The sequence below is a fragment of the Panulirus ornatus genome, chromosome 73 (assembly GCF_036320965.1).
Source record: "Panulirus ornatus isolate Po-2019 chromosome 73, ASM3632096v1, whole genome shotgun sequence".
Classification (NCBI taxonomy): Eukaryota; Metazoa; Arthropoda; class Malacostraca; order Decapoda; family Palinuridae; genus Panulirus; species Panulirus ornatus.
Window position 1 is genome coordinate 2,259,863 of NC_092296.1, and position 21,352 is coordinate 2,281,214.

At 42.3% G+C, this 21,352-nt stretch overlaps 1 protein-coding gene across 2 annotated transcripts in view; it reads right to left on the bottom strand.

The window, feature by feature from the left end:
• The window catches only part of LOC139748165 (uncharacterized), a 41,088-nt gene that overhangs the window by 16,834 nt on the left and 2,902 nt on the right, over positions 1–21,352 (bottom strand). Inside the window, exon 1 of one of the 2 annotated variants that reach the window (XM_071660881.1) lies at positions 17,514–17,764. The exons of the other annotated variant lie outside the window; for it this stretch is intronic. The gene's annotated coding sequence lies outside the window, so the exon portion shown is untranslated. Of the gene's footprint in view, positions 1–17,513; positions 17,765–21,352 lie in introns of those variants that run through there. 2 annotated transcript variants of the gene reach the window in all.

The window sequence follows — 21,352 nt, forward strand, 5'->3', positions numbered from 1 at the left end:
AAACTGTCACTCTATATATGAAACTTTATTGATAATATAGGACATAGGCTCTCGGTAAGAAAAGTGTATGAAGATGATAGGTTTAAGAGTTGGGAATATATGTAAAATATATGTATACAAGTCTAGACCAATATATTAAGTGTTAAATAGACGATTTGGACAGGGTGGTAGTACTCCTAGACATTACTATGCATTATAACATAAAAGACCAACACAATACTACCCAGGACGTCTGAACAGGATATGATAACTAATGAAATGTAGAATAAAAACCGAAACACATCTGGAAGCGTAGTTTAATACAGTATGAACGGGTGTGAAACTTATCGTGTTTCATTTCCCCTTGGGCTCATAGGTGTGTGTATATATATATATATATATATATATATATATATATATATATATATAGTCCACGAGGAAATAAAGCGCGGTAAGTTCCCAAGTGCACTTTCGTGTAATAATCACATCATCAGGGGAGATACAGTAAAGAAGTGTAACGGTTACTTGGTATACCACGAAGAGACGTAGGTATATAAAACATTATTACCTCAATGTTCTGTCCTGGAGAGATACGCAATCGTACACCTTGGGTTTTTTTTTTTTTTTTTTTTTTTTAGGACATTACAAGTCATGCGGTAGAAGCTAACTTAAGAAAAAAAAAAAAGCGAAAAATGTTACTTGTCCACCATCTGCTGGGGGCGTCAGCCACGGAGCCCTTGTGTCGTGTGGGTTGTGGGGGGAAGTTATCAAAACTGATGCCCATGGCTTCCCCCTCATCAACCTCACCCTCAAATGTTATAAGAACTGCCGTTTTTTATTTTAGCATCTAGGGAAGTTGATGGGCAGACTATGCTAGAATTGATTGCTTCTAAGTGGTTGGTTATCGTTCTCACAACAGCAAGTAACAGCTTTTAAGTTTTTCAGGTAACATGCTTCCAAGCGCCCTTGACTTTTGTAAGAAATTTACCTGTTGTGTGACCACCCCACACGCCATATTCGGGCTTGTGCAACAGTCTTGCGTATCACATCCCAAAATAACGTACATGGCTCGATTCACAGTTAAAATTTGATTGTTACAAAATATTTTGATATTAACAAGAATTTTATTGACTCGCATCTTTTGATTACAGAATGTTTTGATTTTCACAAGTTAAAAATTTCACTGACTCGTTAATTTTATTTGATACACATTTCAGAAAATTTTACAGTTCACCCAGCTTAGTTAAAAAAAGTGGTTATAGGTACTAAAAAGTTAGCTTAGGATAATTCACTTTCGATAATTCGTTTTAAAGTTTACAGTAGATTTTGGTAAAGTTTGATCGTGTGTATTTACTCACTGAAATGCCTAGGGCAAAGATTATGATAGCAGCAAATATTGTTCAAGTATTGGGGATTCGATATTCATGTACAAAAATGTATATGAAATTCACAAAGGATTTAAAACGAGTTTTATGATTCTATCAACAGAGGTGGGCTACAGGCATGTATGTATTTGGGATTTCTTTTAGTCTATAAATGATCGTGTCCGGATATTAAATGTTTTGTGGGCTTGAATATTCTTATGATAAGAGGATGTGTAACTCATCCTTGTTGTGGAGGAAATAAGCAGCAACATGACAGAAAGAAACATATTAAAAGTCATCCTAGTTAGTACTTAAATTCCATGACACACAAGGTGACTATATGCCTTTGTGATCATAACAATGTTTTTCTCAAGCTCCGTCATGCATCTGCTGCTATTTTGCTCTTTGTAACCTCCACAAAAAGAGTTATTTTTTCACGAATAGGATAAGGGCTTCGTGGATGTAAAGTGATTAATTTGAGACATGGTTTTGTTTGGATGCTGTATCGTGATGGCTTGCCATGGGCCGTGCAAGGTAAAGATCTGTTGGTCCTCAAGCATTTTTCTCAAATACGAAAATGTAGGAAAACGACTCGATATATTGAATTAGAAATAAACTATTCGCATTTTTTTGGCATTTAAATTTTTTTTTTTTAGATACAATAGCTTAAGATTACTATAATTTCCTTGTACTTCGTCACTATTCTTATAACGCAAAAGGTGACATTCTCATTTTATATGTAGTTAAGCTTGTGCCTGAAAAATCATGCTTACAGTATTGTGAAGAAGAGTAGGATGACATTTAAGATGCCTAAGCTAATATCATTCAATTGGGTGTAGTTATGACAAAGGCTGAGTTAGTAACATGCGTTTAAAAGGCACCAGTCGATAAAGAGGACGAATAACGCAATGGCATTTATCTTTTAACATTATGTAACGGGTCTCGCCTTACGGAATAATGAGCACATCCTATATTTCATCGTATGAAACACTTGTCTAATAACATAAACTTTTCTACCCAACTGAGAGTGGATCTGTTTAAATATGGTTGCGTCTTTATGAAATACAGAACACCAGCTTTCTACACCATTAACAATATATGAACAGGATCTTCAACATGACGTAATTACCAATTAAGTGTCATCTAATTAAGTGTCAAATACGCAGTATATTTCATACGCCTAAGTATTGTGTAGCCATTACCTAGTTCATAATCTACCCTGATATATATACGTATTCAGCAGCAGTCATTCCTCCGTTTGTATGCTATTATGTACGGATTCATTAATCATTATTTACTTCATAAATTAAGGTAATTTAACATAACATCCACGGATTCTACTGTCAGCACGTATTAAGATAATCTAATCAAGCCTAGCACGTATGATTAAGAAAACTTAATCAAGCCTAGCACGCAAAAGATAACCTGATCAAGCCTAGCAACCTAATCAAGCCTAGCACGTATATAAAGAAAACCTAATCAAGCCTAGCACGCAAAAGATAACCTGATCAAGCCTAGCAACCTAATCAAGCCTAGCACGTATGATTAAGAAAACTTAATCCAACCTAGCACATACAAAGATAACCTGATCAAGCCCAACGCGTAGTGATTAAGTTAACCTAAGTAAGCCTAGCCTATTCGTAATGCTTCTTGTTATTTCATTATAAGGTTATTTTCAGTCAACATGTACAAACGTTTTTTTTTTTTTTTACTTTTGGCGGCTAATTACTTTAAATGATTATAGAAAAAAGTACATAAAGTCATCAAAGTAATAATGAAAGCAGAGCCGGGTACAGAATCGCGTAAATCTTATTTCACACCACAGCTTCAAGGAAATCCTGAGCTAAATTGCTTAAATGCCATTAAACTATTTACAGCTTACTTGCAAATTGCTTTAGCGAAACGAGGACAACTGCTAAACGCACACACAATATATATATATATATATATATATATATATATATATATATATATATAATATATATATATATATATATATATATATATATATATATATATATAAATATATATATATATATATATTTTTCATTCATGTACTTTAGATAGAAATACAGTACTTGATTTACGAATAAATGAATTATTGTACTTAGGTTTAAACGTGAGATTACACTGCACAAAGCTATGCAGTGTTGCAATGATAGAATATTTATGTCATTGTTTAGCATCTCAAAAGCGTATTTCAGTTTCAAATTCCATCATTATTCTTTTTGATGATTTTCATAATGACAGATGACCCCTGTTTTAACCGTACGAAAAAAGTTAAATTACTACTTTTGTTAAGGAATAACGAGGTAAGATAGTGTTTTAGGGCAAAATTATACTAAAAACACCCTTGGCAACCTTAAAACATCGTAGACAAGGAGAGGAATTCGTAAGCATTTGATTATGTTTATTTTCTCCATTACCTAGCTAATAACACATTAACTATCCGTTGCCATATTTAGAAAAAAAAATAACGGAATTATCCTCATAGTATATACGGTATTATACATATAAATAATACGTTCTTCATAACATTGTCCAATTTCGTGTTGGCGAAATTTATGAGCCTCGTATACATAAACTATAACAACTAATTGCCTAAAGAAAAACAGAATAAAAACATATATAAACCATACGAGGCTTCCTTTACCTCCAGTAAGCATACCATCGCATAAATACGCCAAAATTAGAAATACTCTCGGGGTACGTCCATCTCCTGCAGTCTCCCTAGAAATGCTGAAAAACGTATAATTTTCTCTCGTGAGAAACGACAGCGTGAGTCCTCCCGGAGGCGGAGACGCTCGTTCCCTTAGCTCATATTTCGCCCTTGAGGGTGGCGTCCCGCGGGAGTTTTATCGACGCCAGGTGCAGTGACCCCTCACACGGGACAGTGAACTCTCAAGTGACATTCTCCTGCAGCGGCGGACATGATCCTGGTTGGGGGTAGAAGACTTTTGGCAAGGTGGCGAACACGAGGTCTGACAGAGACACTGGCGCTTGTGGGGAGGTGATGACACCATCGAACTGGAATTGGAAGGTAATTACCTTTCAGCGTTATTTAGAGGGTGATTGATTGGTTACATTGAACGAGGAGGTCTGTAGCAATGAGAGGGTAGGAATAGATGGGATGGAAAAGCTCACTAGATAAGGCAGTGAGAGGAGGAGAGTTGACAGTCAACTTCGTAGTCATAGGAAAAAAAATGACTCAAGATGAATTTCACATTTAATGATGTTAACCGTTGGTTAGAGGCGTTGTCACTGTGGTATTACGAAGCACTCATTATGTGTGAGTGTTCCGATCAAAATAATTCCTAAATAGTAATGTAATATAAGCTTAAGGCTAAATAACGAGTTGGTAAACAAACAGGCTTCCGGGAACGTTTTTTTTTTCCAAGGATTACCGCAGTAAGTTGACTCTCTAAAATATATAATACTCGAAAATGCAAATTACATCAGACGATCATATGAAACACCGTAAATAACTGCTAACAAAAATTAAGTTAGGTACGAAAAGTATGCTGGGTTGGGATTTTTTTTTTTTTAATCTATGCAAAGTGGCATCAGAATATATTCCTAATTAAAAGTGATGGTAAATTTATGGTGTTAACGCCAATGTTGCTAATTATTCGCGAATGTATTACTGTATTCCTCGTCGGGTTTACTTAGACCTGCATCATCATCATCACTGGTAATATAACGACCTTGAAGATAGGTATTCAAGCATGACGGTAGAAGTGTATTGCGTGAATATTAATATTACTTAATGACGTACTCTGCGTGGCTCTTATTGAAGCGCCGACGTATACCCACACATGTTAGTTATTAAATGTGGTGCAAGTTTGATGAGAACTTACAGAATATAAAATCATATCCTGGTTTTTCTGAACGAGTATAATTTCAGTCTTATCTGCAGTGATCTCATTTTAAGAATGCTAGCGTAGGTTTCCCGTGCTGGTAATATCGCTCATAAAAAAAAAGCTAGGTTAGATTTCCCGTGCTTAGATTGCCCACGCCTCGCAACCATACAACATTGTTGGAACCACTATTCCTTCAAACATACCCATTTTTGCTTTCCGAGATAATGTTCTCGACTTCCACACATTCTTCAAGGCTCCCAGAATTTTCGCCCCCTCCCCCACCCTATGATTCACTTCCACTTCCATGGTTCCATCCGCTGCCAAATCCACTGCCAGATATCTAAAACACTTCACTTCCTCCAGTTTTTCTCCATTCAAACTTACCTCCCAATTGACCTGACCCTCAACCCTACTGTACCTAATAACCTTGCTCTTATTCACATTTACTCTCAACTTTCTTCTTTCACACACTTTACCAAACCCAGTCACCAGTTTCTGCAGTTTCTCACATGAATCAGCCACCAGCGCTGTATCATCAGCGAATAACAACTGACTCACTTCCCAAGTATGTGTAAATATATATATACAGCGCTGGTGGCGGATTCATGTGAGAAACTGCAGAAGCTGGTGACGGAGTTTGGTAAAGTGTGTGGAAGAAGAAAGTTAAGAGTAAATGTCAATAAGAGCAAGGTTATTAGGTACAGTAGGGTTGAGGGTCAAGTCAATTGGGAGGTGAGTTTGAATGGTGAGAGGCTGGAGGAAGTGAAGTGTTTTAGATATCTGGGAGTGGATCTGTCAGCGGATGGAACCATGGAAGCGGAAGTGGATCATAGGGTGGGGGAGGGGGCGAAAATTTTGGGAGCCTTGAAAAATGTGTGGAAGTCGAGAACATTATCCCGGAAAGCAAAAATGGGTATGTTTGAAGGAATAGTAGTTCCAACAATGTTGTATGGTTGCGAGGCGTGGGCTATGGATAGAGTTGTGCGTAGGAGGATGGATGTGCTGGAAATGAGATTTTTGAGGACAATGTGTGGTGTGAGGTGGTTTGATCGAGTAAGTAACGTAAGGGTAAGAGAGATGTGTGGAAATAAAAAGAGCGTGGTTGAGAGAGCAGAAGAGGGTGTTTTGAAGTGGTTTGGGCACATGGAGAGAATGAGTGAGGAGAGATTGACCAAGAGGATATATGTGTCGGAGGTGGAGGGAACGAGGAGAAGAGGGAGACCAAATTGGAGGTGGAAAGATGGAGTGAAAAGGATTTTGTGTGATCGGGGCCTGAACATGCAGGAGGGTGAAAGGAGGGCAAGGAATAGAGTGAATTGGAGCGATGTGGTATACAGGGGTTGACGTGCTGTCAGTGGATTGAATCAAGGCATGTGAAGCGTCTGGGGTAAACCATGGAAAGCTGTGTAGGTATGAATATTTGCGTGTGTGGACGTGTGTATGTACATGTGTATGGGGGGGGTTGGGCCATTTCTTTCGTCTGTTTCCTTGCGCTACCTCGCAAACGCGGGAGACAGCGACAAAGTATAAAAAAAAAAAAAAAAAAAAAAAAAATATATATATATATATATATATATATATATATATATATATATATATATATATATATATATATATATATATTTGAAGAACCCTTTCACATATATACGACACATACACACGATAACGAGGGAGTGTAAAAAGAGGTTAGATCAGGTTCCTTTTTTTTTATTTAGATGTTATGTTTAGCAAAAACAAGAAAATGAAAGAAAAATGTTAGGGATTAACTAGACGAGTGGCGGCTTTTTGTGTGCATGACAGGAGATGTCAGGGTCCTGTTCAGGGAATTGCTTGGTGCTACAGATGTTAGAAGGACGGTAATGTCTGTTCTGGGGTTTTGTGGTGAAGGGGAAAAAATGTAAATGAGAGAGGTGAAGTTGGATGGCGTTACACAAGCGTTACTTGGGTAAACATGGTTGTTGGTTGTGAGGCAGTGGTGTCGAAAGGTTTTGAATTCAGACTACGTAACCCTCCGAGCTAGACTGTGCACGCCATAGGTATAAAAGATTGATCTTTGCCCTTTCTCGTTAGGCCAAAGGTCACGCCGTTGCGCTACCAAGTTGTACCATCTTTGCTCAAAGGGCCGAGTGCTCCTGTAAGGAGGTTGATAATGTATCGAAGGAAAAATGGATACAAGTGCCATGTCAGAAAGCAACCGTTTGTGTAATTGAATGCGTGAACTTTATATTTTAGTCTCTTATTGGTGGAGAAGATGTATGGGAAAGGACAGGGTTGATATGGTGGCTATGGGCTAAACCTGATGAACACAGAGCTCTGTTGATCTGAACATTACATGATCGCTAGCTCGAGTTCTCTGTGTCAGAATATGAATGATTAGAAGTCTCATCCCGCTGTGTACGGCCACACGTTTTCACTTGATAGAAATGTTGCGTATCCGTAAATAAGGTTTTTATTACATTAGGAAAAAAAACATATCCTTAGATGGTATATTGCTGTGTATATAATTTTCATGAAAGTATTAACACGGTATATTGCTGTGTATATAGTTTTCATGAAAGTATTAACACGCATGATAGTGAATATCATTTGAACACACATTTACTACGAGGGTCGAAAATTTTGAAAAGGTAGACTTTGAAAATGACGACGGGTGGTATAAGTTGGTCTAACGAGCTGGTGGCACGAGTTGTTGACATTGGTAAGGTGAAGGCAAGTGTATTGTGTCGCTGTGCCATACCTACATACCTGGTTGTGTGATTAAAGTTAACTGCATTGTATCGGGAGTTGCCGCCTATCACTCTGGTTAATTGCATTAAATCGGGAGTTGCATATGACTTTGAAATTAACTGCATTATATCGGGAGTTACCCCATAGCTCCACAGGAGGAAAATGAGGCGTGGGGGGGTGTTGCTTGTTGGCGAAGACGGGTGGCGAGTTGTTCCTGGATTTGTCGGTTATAATAACGCGGTTGGGTAGTTAATTGTATAACCCCAGGGCACCCCGCATGAGGATCTTAAAGCTGCTGGGGGTGTGTGCGCTCCTTACAGCAGGAGAATGAGGTGGGTTCCGTGCGCGAAGGTCCTCCACGAGACTACACAGCTTTACCGTCCATTAACGGTGTTTACAGACTTATCGAAGTTGATTTCTCGCTTGTAGTTGTGCTCCGTGCAGACGGAGCCAGGGATGCGAGGGTGAAGTAGGGTATGTAAGTTAATAGTAACCACAGTGTGTGGACCTGAGATAGTTAATTATGTTGAGATATTTTTGAGTCGAGAAGTTATATTCTCGAAGCGTTTCAACAGCGCTCATTGATGAAGGGTTAAGGTGGTTATGTATAGTTTTATCGATTTATTTATTTATTTCTCTTGTGATATCTTTTAAAGCTAAATGACCTGTGTGTGTGTGTGTGTGTGCTCGGCAGTCCACGTTTGTAGGAGACTCAGCCAGAAGATGGTTGATTGGCAGGGATAATGGGGGAAAGCAATGGGAAGATAAGGAGACTGTAGGAAAGTAGAGAGGTAAGGAAAGAGTGTGTAAGTTATGGAACGGTTAGATGGTTGTGGGGAAGCCGTGTGGGAAGGCAAGGGGAGTGTAGGAAAGTGATGTAAGGGGAGTGTGGAAAAATTGTGGGATAGTAAGGAGAGCAACACTTGGAAGATGTCTTTGTTAGGCATTACATGAGTGGAAGAGGGAGGAAGGAAAAGTGGACACAGGATGTCGAGGGATGGTGGATAACGCAGTGGAATGGGAAATGGATGAAGGAGATTGTGAGCGAGAGGAAGAGGAGGAGGAGTGAGGATGAATGAAATGTAGTTGACGTGGTCGGGTAGAAGTGTTTGTGCATAACACCAGCTCTTGAATGCCTTGTGTTTGCTTCATTACGTCATGTGATATATACAAAGTTATGCGCATTTCTTGTAACGGTTTTTAAGACACTATTTTATCCCCCATCAAAAACATGGAATAAGATCTCCTAGTCTCATTATTGTGAAGGAGGATTTACGTAGCGTCTTCCGGGTCTCGGTGTATTGAAGAGAGGCGTTGCGACGGAGGCCTTGGCTGTACAAACCGCGGGGAGCGACGCCGCTGCGTGTGCGCGAGGGAGGGGGAGAGGAACGCGCGACGCCAGGCAGCGGCATCTTGTCGTCGGGCGCGTGTGCGTCCGTTAGGGGCACTGTGCGTCGCAGGCCCAGTTACGTCCCCACTCGACACAGCCTGCGCACCTTGCATAGGCTAGGGTGTGTGTATGTGTGTGTGTGTGTGTGTGTGTGTGAAGCCGTGGTACATATTCACAAGGTTAAGAGAAGGGGCAACCCTTTCCCCTGTGAAGTAAAACTCACATGACCAAGGCTTAATCTATCACCTCAGGACACGACCGCTACCCTCTCGATGCATACTAATGACACGGTGATCACCTCGCTGATGCGGGTTTTAAGAAGGTCGTGGAAGTGGTGCGATCTGCCGACTCGCAGCTAATGCAGCCGAGAATATTATGTATGAGCTTTGGCCTTTCACACGTTCCACTGACCTCAGCCTTCCCGTGATAAGCAAGTGAATAGATGATATATATATATATATATATATATATATATATATATATATATATATATATATATATATATATATATATATAATTTACATAAGTAAATGCAGGGTAGATCACCTAATGTGAATTAAGTATCGTGTGACCCAGTATATTTTACGGAACCCTTATTGTTCCTTCTTCCAGCCAGTGTAAATCTTGATTTACAAACAGATTTTCATCTCTAGGATGAGGGATAGTTTTTCCGCCACTGATAAATGACCCCAGTATCCCATTTTTTACCGACGCCAGATTTGATGGTGTTTTTTTCAGCGTTTTGTTTTTTCTTTTCGTCTCGCAATGTTCCAGCCCGAGGGAAAATAGTGGGGAAACATGGCATCATGCTGGAAAAAAAAGAAAAATATATGAAACTTACAGGAAAGATTGATCGCTGACTGGCGTGGAATAGCGAGACATATATCGTCTATCGGCCGGAGGGGGGGGGGGGGGGGGGGGGTAACGCGTGGCGTTCACCGCAGGGAAATATAAAGAGTTACGAAGAGCGCGAGTCGTGTCAATCAGGTGTCGCCAAGCAAGTGTATCGTGCGAGGGGAAGAGATGGCATATGTCTGTGGACCGAGGGTCATCTGCACACGTGTGGGCGAGGCAGAAAGAAAAGAGGAGTGACACTTGACAGCCAGTGAAGTTGCTGGCTTAGTACAGACCGTCACTCACCCCTCCCTGGTTAGTGACAGTGTGACCGGACAGGACTGGTACTTTGCCCCTTCCCTGATTGGTGGCTCGCTACCACCTTCCACACAGATAAGGAGAGAATGAAGTCGTGACACACAATGAAGTCGTTAAACAGAATGAAGTCAAACTGAGAATGAAGTCGTGAAACACAATGAAGTCATGAAACAGAGAATGAAGTCGTGAAACACAATGAAGTCATGAAACAGAGAATGAAGTCGTGAAACACAATGAAGTCATGCAACAGAGAATGAAGTCGTGAAACAGAGAATGAAGTCGTTAAACAGACAATGAAGTTAAACAATGAAGCCGTTAAACAGAATTAAGTCGTTGAACAGATAATTAAGTTGAACGGGGAATTAAGTCGTTAGAGACTGGTGGTGGACTTGAAAACTTGACGAAAGAAAACTTAGAAATCCTCCTGACCTGTGTGTATGGGGAGGCTGAATTAACGAAATGTTTCATAAATTTTGTCATGTGTCAACGGGAGACGGGAGCTGGCTGTCATGTTGAATTACCGTTCATACTTCCCTCTTCTCTTTTCGATATCTTTTTTTTTTTTTTTTTTTTTTTGCGTTGGAAACTCCATTCACGGATAGATGGAGGCCAGATCAAGGCCGGGTTCTTAATTAAAGTGTGAAGAGAATAAGACGAGGCACAGTATTTACGATGTTTTTAAGAAAACTGAAAATAATGAAAAAAAAACCACGATATCTTTAGTAGAATGTTCTTAGAATGTTCTTCCGGCTCCTGTTCTATGGTATTAAAATTTCTTCGTCGTTGTATTGATCAAAATCATGAAAATTACGAAAAACGTAACGAGGTAAGCTGGCTTGCCTCCCTCCAAGGCCAATATTTATATATGCAGGGAGAGCGTCTATGGTCGTGGAATTGTATACCTGATCACTCGAAGGTGTACCAGTTTTTTTTTTTCCTTCCTCTTCTTCAGTCGGTTATAACTCGACGTGGACGTCCTTAACGACCCTGGCAGTTGACAGGTCTTTTGAAAGCCCCCGATCACCAGAGCCAATCAAAGCTTCGCTCTGCCTCACCCTGTGGTTCAGGTTATTACAAGGTCAGGTAGTAGTATATTTGGCAGAGATCGTTATGTAAACGATGGCGTTTTAGGGCAGTGGTCAATTGCGTAAGAGCTGGCCATCTAGCATCCATGTATGGAGAATTGCTAGATGCCAGAGAGAAATTTTAGCGTTGAACACACGATATTTTCAACTAGTTGGGGTAATTTTACCTTACGTTTTAGAAACTAGCGAGGATTTAGCGCACATTTAGACGCTTGCACGTTATTAGCGTCTCAACAACAGCTAAACTAGTGCCTAAGTAATTTAAAAAAGTAGTTTTAAACGGGAATTGAACGGTCGTTCAAATCAACAAGAGTGAAACGGCCGCCTAAATAAATCATATGACTTTAAACGTTCAAATTATCGCCTCAATCATTCGGAAGCGGCGACTTTAAAACAGCGGTTAAACGGTCTTACGAGCGATTCAAAAAAGGAAACTTCTAACCGCTAGAATATCCGCTAAATTCAAAAGCATAAACTAAACAATAGCTACAATATCGCTTAAATTATTCAAATGTAGTAATTAAACACAAATATCGCCAGAATTATTCAAACGTATTAACAAAACACCTACAAATATCGCCAAAATTATTCATACGTAGTAACTAAACAGCACCTACAAATATCGCCAAAATTATTCATACGTAGTAACTAAACAGCACCTACAAAAATCGTCTAAACGTCAGCAAAACGGTTGCAGAGGCGTATTTCTCTTTCGAGATCGCTCGAGTGTTTGTGCAGGCTTGCATTATTTTCCCTGCTTGGAGCGTGACGTGATTTCTCACCAGATTGCTCAGGGGACCTTGGTGAAGCATTCCGCTGTATTAGTCACTGGTAACAAGTCTCAGGTTAGGATACATTATGTGTTTACTTGTGTCAGCAGAAACAATGCTGTGCAGAGTTCGGCGAGGATGTGCTCAGCCAGAGTCGTGTGTTATTATAGTCGATGACACACCTTTCATATAAGTCCTTGGTTTTTAATTTATTTAACATTTATTTAACATTTAACATTTATTTAACATTTATTTAACATTTTAATTAATTTAACAATAACATTTAATATATCTCACGATCTCTTTGTCATTATAGAATTACTTCGTCATACCATGATTTACGAAAGGATCCCATTTTCCACGACGCACCAGCGACAGTGCTTAAGGCGTTATATCCACAAAGTGAAATAAGGAAACAGAACCACCGCTGCCACCTTCATGAAGACATGAGGCTTTAATTTTTCACTCGAGTTCCAGTGACTGCCAAATTCATCACCTGAAGAGTTCAGACCTTGAGACAGGCCCGGATATGCACTAACCTCTGTCTTGCGCTCGCGCGCGCGTGCGTGTGTGTGTGTGTGTGTGTGTTATAATACTATATACGACTAAAGTAGGTGAACCTAGATTAATACTTCGACGTTGCGAACGTGTGTGTGTGTTTGTGTTATGATACTATATACGACTAAAGTAGGTGAACCTAGATTAATACTTCGACGTTGTGAACGTGCCGGGCAACATCGCGAGAGAGGGACGCCCAAATAGTAAATTTGTCATATAGAATAATTTCCACAAGCTCTTCCTACCTGATTTCAACATCTCGAGGAGGAAGAAGGACTCCTCCCTCCCCCAAACACAAGGATCTCCATATCGACACACGTAGGGATCGAGACAGCAATAAAGTTCAGCTTGAGAGACCCAGTAGCGAGTGTGGAAGGTCACGACCACGCCTTACCCCGCTGGTATTAGGGGAGGTCTGTTATATATATATATATATATATATATATATATATATATATATATATATATATATATATATATATACACACACACACAAAACCTTCAATTCCAAGACGACGCGCCAAAGTCATCGCCCTCGCAGAGTTAATCCGCGCACTTAACACCCGCTCCGGGACTTGCAAACTCACGGCGATCATGCACAAGGACTCGAAGTGCAAGGTTCCGGTCAGTCATTGACATGAGGGAGGAGGTGGCGACCAAACCTGGGCTTTTGGCTCGGATTGGCGCGGACGCCAGCAAGGGTTTGCAAAGCAAGGTCTTCTGTGCGGTACCTTGCGATCAGTTTTTTTTTCTTTCTTGCTACTAAAAACCCAATCTGCTTGCAAGGTGGAACCTCGCACCTTTAGCTGATTTTCGGTACGTAGTTGCAGAAGTCAGAGCCACTTTTTACAAGACAATTATGTCAACTTTCCTGTATGGCGCTCTTGCTACAATCTACTAATGTACCGAAAATATTCCCTTAAAATTTGATTATGCAAATCCATCAGTGCTTGTTTGCTAAACAGACTGACATTTGTACCGGGCGATAACGGAAAAAACAACGTACACTTACGTCTTTATCGCTTAATTACGACTCGAAGACACGCACCATTGCGAGGAGGAGGAGGAGGAGGAGTGGAATGCGCGCTCGCGCTGTAGCCTGCTCTAACGGATACGTGCTTGGCGGACGCTGTTGCAGGTGGGGAAAAAAGTCTTCTGCCAGCGGTCACGGACAGTCTCTTGAAGCTGCTTGCTGGCTCTTGCTTCACAAACCCTCCCACCCGTGGGAAGTAAGTGCCTCCTGTGGTATTCAGCGTTGGTTCATTGTTGCCTCGTTCTCTCTCAATTTTCTCTCGGAGGAAAGTTCGACCGTTTATATTATTGTCTATCGATGACTATAAAGTTTGGTCAGTATTTCGTTACGTGAGGGAATAGAGATAAATGGGACGTTGAAACATCATCCAGTTAAGACTGGATGATATATGTCCACTTCTCCGTCGTGAGTGATAGAGATTTCTTTAGCATTTTTTTATATAACAGGAATGAACAATTGTTCAAATTATTAAGACAAATTTACGTGGTCTAGAACCTCGAAATACGACGGTACGACCCTTAGGTATTATGAGCTGGCCCTAACCCAAATGTCATTCCGTAGTGCTCAAGGGTCGCACTGTCGGGCTCATGGGCTTACACTTCAATTTCAAAAAGATCTCATTGGCTACTGCTCACCTGAACCAGTCGTTGTACCACGTAAGAATGTACTGCCGCCATTCATAACTCTCCACTCCTGTTATACAGGTAGATATAACAAGATCAAACACAAGTGATCCTGTAATTCTGTATAATTAACCCAGTTTTCGTATTTCCTCCGTTTATCCCTCATTAGATTTCAGTTAGGGCCTGGCTTCGCGTAGGACTCTAAATCCTTAACTCTTGCAGATTGATGTATTTCATACGCTTGGCACGCGTCTTGGTGAAATCTGCACACCTTGCCACATACCATGATAATTGTTTCAGGGGCAGAGAATGTTAGCACAGTGCAGGAGAGAGAGAGAGAGAGAGAGAGAGAGAGAGAGAGAGAGAGAGAGAGAGAGAGAGAGAGAGAGAGAGACATCGAGGATAACGGGTCAGGAAGTTAGACGCTAACAGACCCGTAGCCTACTTTATCCAAGGTTATCTCACACCAGTCATACGAGACCTCGTCTCGTGGAGGTGGCGCCCCCCACCCCCTCCTTTTTTTTTATAGATATATTTTCAATTCCGTTCAAGGTATCTCTCGGGTCAGTGTTAGGGGGGGTTATATCTACCGTGTCGTGTACCAGGTAGGTTTCCTTGTTTGTCTCCATCGGTAGAACTACACTCTTGTGGGAAGGCGAGACTTGTGTCACTGGTCGATTCGGAATGACACATGTGACTTACGGTAGACAAAAACTGGTTTTTAAGGACTCGATGCGTCGCGTCGGCGGCATTGGGGAGGAGGACTGGGCGGGTGGTGGTGGTTTGGGGCAGGGAGGGTGTGTGTGTGTGGGGACGTGGGAGGTGGATGGAGCGAGGAGGTCGGGGGTGGGGGTGGGTAAAGCAGTGACTCAGCAGTGATGTGGGGGGAGCTGGCGAGGGTGCGCCCGCTTCGCCTGTCTTGAAAGTCACGGTACGAGCTGCCATTCTGCTGACTGTTGTGTGTCATGTGACTAAGATGTCGCACCTTATCCCCCCTTGATCTGTGTGTGTGTGTATGTGTGTGTGTGTGTTCGCAATTTCACCACTCGGTCGTGTAACTGCGTTTATCTAGGTACTTAATATTGGAGTTGTTATAGTGCTTGTTTGTGCGCAGGTGTGACTACGAATGTACATTTTTTTTTTTTTTTTTTTGCACAATAGTTACACTGGCATTGTGTTGTGGCTTCACTGCACCGAGGTATTCCACTGACCTAACCAAGGCCAGTTAACTAACCCTGTAGAGGACCCCCATGAAGCGGGAGACTTGGTCAACACATTGCCCTCCCAGCCGCTGACACTCGCTACCTCCATGAATAACAAAATGCCTCACGTATCATCCTGTAGCACAGTTAAAAAAAAAAAAAAGCTCGGTATTAAAAAAAGAAAAACGCTTAGCTTAGCAAGCACCGCACCACGCTATTTTAAACGCACAAATAACCAGTGTCATTAGTAAACGCTACCACACACACACACACACACACACACACACACACACACACGCACCGCAATACAAACAGTGAAAAGCAACTGGACGAGACACCATCACTTCACCCACCACAAAACAAACGGTGGGGGAAAAAAACACAACACAACTAGACACACAACACTGGTGCATAACATTCCTTACTCCCTCTGCCTCTAACGACCGTCATTTATATAGAAATAGATAATGAACCACCCCACACCATTTCGACGATCACACACACACGCACGCACAAGTCCGACACAGCCAGGCATGTAAAGGAATCATTTGACGATCCACATAAACAGACAGACGGCGGTTTGTGTGTGGGGGGAAGGAGGAGGAGGAGGAGGAGGAGGAGGGGACCGGCGCCCGCCCGCCCGCCCGGCCCGGCCCGGCCGGCCAAGCTTCGCCTGGAGCTCTTCCCGACCCAGACAAACTGCTGACTCAACATGCGCCTCACAGCCCCGAATGCTGACGTGGCAGTTTTCGCGAAGGTGGGAGTCCTGTGCTCGTTTTAAGTCCATGACTTGCAGTTCCGGAAGGGCCTGACAGGTGTATACTTGGGGGAGGGAGGGAAGGGAAACGACGCATGCTTCCGTCTGTTGTTTTCTACGATGTAAAAGAAAAAAAGAAAGTTTCGGAATGGCTATGGCGGTTGCAGGGGCGAGAACGCTCATACACGCTCACCCCCCAACACCCCTCCTCCATTTTTTTTGTTTATTCTTATCTCTGTTACACAGCTGGAGAAGGTAATTTGGTTTTAAAAGAAGAGGGTGACTCATCGCTGAATAATGACTTGCTTGTGCGACGCAACTAAGTGAATCACACACACACACACACACACACACACACACATCCTTCTCCAGGGTTCGCAATGTTTCAGTCTGTTCGTTCAGCCTCCAACTCGGCCCAAATGCATCTCATTGCAAGATACACACACAGAAAAAAATATATATATATGTATTAGGAAACTACACCAGCCATACCTTATTAGCATACCACGATCGTCCTATTTATGGTCGAGTTTCTTGAGGGTTGGTAGGAGAGCGTTTCTTGTTGCTTAGCTCTCTACTGCAGTTGGTAACAGCGGGAGTAGCCTAGCGGTCTTTGAACTCCCCATAGACGGGAGGAGGGGCTGCCCCTTGTAAGGGCTCCCCCTCCCTCTCTGTGTCACAAAGCAAACTACACTTATCATTACCTCTTTCTCCCACCGTGAAGTAATTGCCTTCGCCCAGCACTACGTAATTTTTCGTGGTTGGCAAACTGCGGATGATTCACACACACACACACACAAACACACACTTTGAGGGGGCCCCCCCGTTGATTACGAAAATTCCTTGCAAGATTGTACCTTACGATGGCATACGACAAGATTTCAAACACCATTCAGCACTCCCGTGGGATATGCGGCATATTTCCGATCGGATTAGAAAACACGAGGGAGAGGTGTTGGGTAACTCAGATCATCACACGGGCGCTTCGCTCCACACCCAGTGTCCCAGCTTACCTTCTCAACACAGGGGATGCCCCGGAGACGAGAGTGATACACGCTTGGGGGAGCCGAACATAGCCTTATACACAGTTGGTCCCGGGCACACATACTATATCGTCAGGAGAACTCGGCTGATCTCAGACTGGCTAGCGCAGACTTGCGTGAGACCGCTCCACTCCCCACAAGTTGGAGGCCAAACATGGGTTAAGGTTTTTTTTTTCTCTCTCTCTCTCTCTGAGCGGCTTCACGATCCATGCTCTTGGGAATTTTTGCTACATGTGGGCGTAATGGCGGTGGGTTTGACGGGGGGTGTGTTCGGCGGTGGCGAGGCGCAGTCAAGTGTGTGTGTGTGTGTGTGTGTAGAGGTGTATGGTCCTGATGTTAGGTGCGTGGTAATATATACATATATGTTTATGTATATATAACCACACACACACACACACACACCGGTGGCAAGGCCTGGTAGTTACAATAATGATGTTTAGCGCGCCGCTTCTCGTTGTTAGACGGGCAGGTGCCAGCAGTCGTTAGCTACACGTCGGATAAAACTCCATTGTGGAAGAACATTCTCCGCGAGCCACACAGCCACAAGGTTTGTCGTAGAGTGTCTCGTGCCCTCCCGATTTATGGGTGTGTAGAATGTCGTTTACGGCCGTGATCATAGGATGAATAATAAGCAAAATGATCACACCCCCAGGTAGGTATGAACAAGCCCGATGTACGATAACACACCGTGTCCTGTGACGTTAGATACCTTAACAATAATTCGGGAGCTGAATTAACCAGTCGGATGCGGCGGTGTCATAAATGGTTAGATAATGTCCCAGAAGGGTCGATCAGCCTACTGCTCGGGTTAGATAAGGGGTAATTCGTGAGTAGGGGTTAAAATAAGAGGCGGGAGGAGGGATTTGGTGGGTGTAAACTTGAAGAATGTTCCTCTCTCTCTCTCTCTCTCTCTCTCTCTCTCTCTCTCTCTCTCTCTCTCTCTCTCTCTCTCTCTCTCCCCCCCAATGTTTCCTCTTGTCATTACGGATGTGTTCGAGTGGACACAGATTGCACGCTTGCCAGCTTGCTAACGCGATTATATTTGCGCGTAGTATATACTATCCCGTGACTTTACATTTGTTTTTTTTGTAAATAAAGAACTCCGTTACAGGACGAGTGTAGCCGTATTAAGTCATCGACACAAACGTGTTTATCATTGTTGCTGCACTGCATGATGTTGCTCGCTTCGCTCTGCCTGAAAATGCATGCAGTCATCCCGTTCGTATATCCTTAACGTAGTCTTTTGAAAGATGTTGCCCTCCGGCTCCACAGAAAATGGCTCCTGGGGGTCTGACGCTTCGTTCATGGCCGGGAATATAACGTGTTCACTCGGGTCATAGAATTGGTTTGCAGTAGATTTACGCAGTGTGGCGTATGCAGATCAGATGTCATCTACCTCAGTAATTAAGTATTATTTATTATGACTTCGTATCTGGAAAGTAGGGTATTGTTTTTGACGTTACTGCTTGTACTAACGAAACTAACGGAATTGTTCATCCGCTTTTAGTGTTGAAGTGTAATTCGACGCCCCAACGCTACATAGGATAATGGGTTAACATTTCGAGCACAAAGGCACGAACATTCGACTACTTCGGTGTACGACCCACCCCTGAGCACGACTGTACGACCCTAGAGATTGTGATAATCAGGCCTTTGATATTGATATCCTTGAGTCAGGTCGTACCGTCGTACTCAAAAAGGTCGTACCCCTGTGCTCGAGGATCGTGCAGCCGTGCTCATAAAGGCCGTACCGTCGTAATCAACCAGCCGTACCCCTGTGCACGAGGATCGTGTTCGTCGTGCTCAGAGAGGTCGTACCGTGAAGTGTTGCCGTTTCCCAACTATGCTGGGGCGTCCCATGCTGAATTCTAACCCCCCCATCCCCATGATATTCCCAGCTTTTCAGAAATACAACGACAAATTACTCTCCCACAAGTAAGGAGTTCTTTACCACATTCATACATGTTTATTTAATGGAATTTGTTTTCGCTTCGGAAGGAAACGAACGAATTCGTAACGAATTTGGCTATGACTGCGTCCTCTCCGGACCTATCTTTAATATCCTGAGCGGCTCAAAATTGCTACGCTCTACTCGAAAATTGGTACGTTATGCTCCCAAGTTATGTTAAAAGTGTTACCCCTGGGGAGTAAAGCGATGTCAGTTTCCACCCTGTTTTCGTACGTTGGTCGTTTGCGTTGTACACGACAGATGCCGGATGGCGAATTATTTTTTTTTTTCGCGCGCTTCACCTTTACCAGAACTTTGGGGTTGTTTTTATAAAAAGGTATATAATCCTTACTCTTCCCCGCCACACACCCGAATTACCCGCACGTTTTCTGGGTAAGTCATCGACGGATGTGTAGAAAACCGTATTTTACACAAAGGAATCCAAAGGAATTGAAAGAGGAAACAGATCATTTGAAGTCACATCGAAGCTGTTTGATAGTTTTAAGACATCAGACCCTCACTCAGACAATCCTGTAATAAATTCACAAAGGCTTATAGATGAATAAGATATAGAAAAAAAAATGTTTTTGTTTGATTTGTAAAAGGTCGAATTGCTCTCAACTGTCTTAGCAAGCACGTAAGATCTAGGTCCTCTCTAGGTTTAAGAGCTGTGTTCAGCACTAAATCTAATTCTTTTGTTGAATTAGAGAAACTGTTCAGAAAACAGTGACAATCAACACGACTTCATGTTCTTAATAATGTCTGGTTGTCTTATTCTGGTATTTGCAGCTCTGGAGCGAAATAACCGTTGTGGACTCCTGTCTGCTTTTGTATACACGATGAAGGATATGTAGAATTATTTTTATTTTTTTTAATTCAAACTCCTCATCCCATTTTCTTATTTTAACGCTATGGAAAAACGGGATAGATTTTTAGCTGCGGGAGGGGATTATTTTTTTTCGGGAAAGATGACGTAATTTGCTTTGGGTGTGTGCGAGAAAAGTGGTGTATATATATATATATATATATATATATATATATATATATATATATATATATATATATATCCCTGGGGATAGGGGAGAAAGAATACTTCCCACGTATTCCCTGCGTGTCGTAGAAGGTGACTAAAAGGGAAGGGAGCGGGGGGCTGGAAATCTTCCCCTCTCATTTTTTTTTTTAAATTTTCCAAAGGAAGGAACAGAGAAGGGGGCCAGGTGAGGATATTCCCTCAGAGGCCCAGTCCTCTGTTCTTAACGCTACCTCGCTAAGGCGGGAAATGGCGAATAGTATGAAAGAAAAAGAAATATATATATATATATATATATATATATATATATATATATATATATATATATGTGTGTGTGTGTGTGTGTGTGTGTGTGTGCACACTGTGGCTTCGTCTACATTAATGGGGAGGGGCAGGTTTGACGGGGCGAGTGGCATGCATAATGTGAGAGCGTATGTGGTCTTAGAATAATTATCTTTTAACACCTGGGGAAGAAGGTGTTGCTAAGAGAGGTTTCGGTTGGTGGATGTTGTAGCTTACGTTGGCGGCCTTGATGACCCACCCTGGCAGACGGTGGGCCAAAAGCCCCTAAGAACCAGCCAGCCCACCCACCCACCCACCCACCAACTAGGTATGGCGTAGTGGAGGAGGTGGGTGCAGATGGTGGATGTCATCCAGCCCCTGGGGTCTCTGCCGCCTTGTGCGTGTGTGTGTCTACGGAGCGCCTGTGGTCGAGACGAGGTCAGGATCGCTGAGCTGCGGAAGTTCTGTAAAAAAAAGAAAAAAAAAAGACTGACGAAAATCAAGTTTGCGACCTGGGTCATTGTCGGCTCGTTCGGCGATACCGGCTAC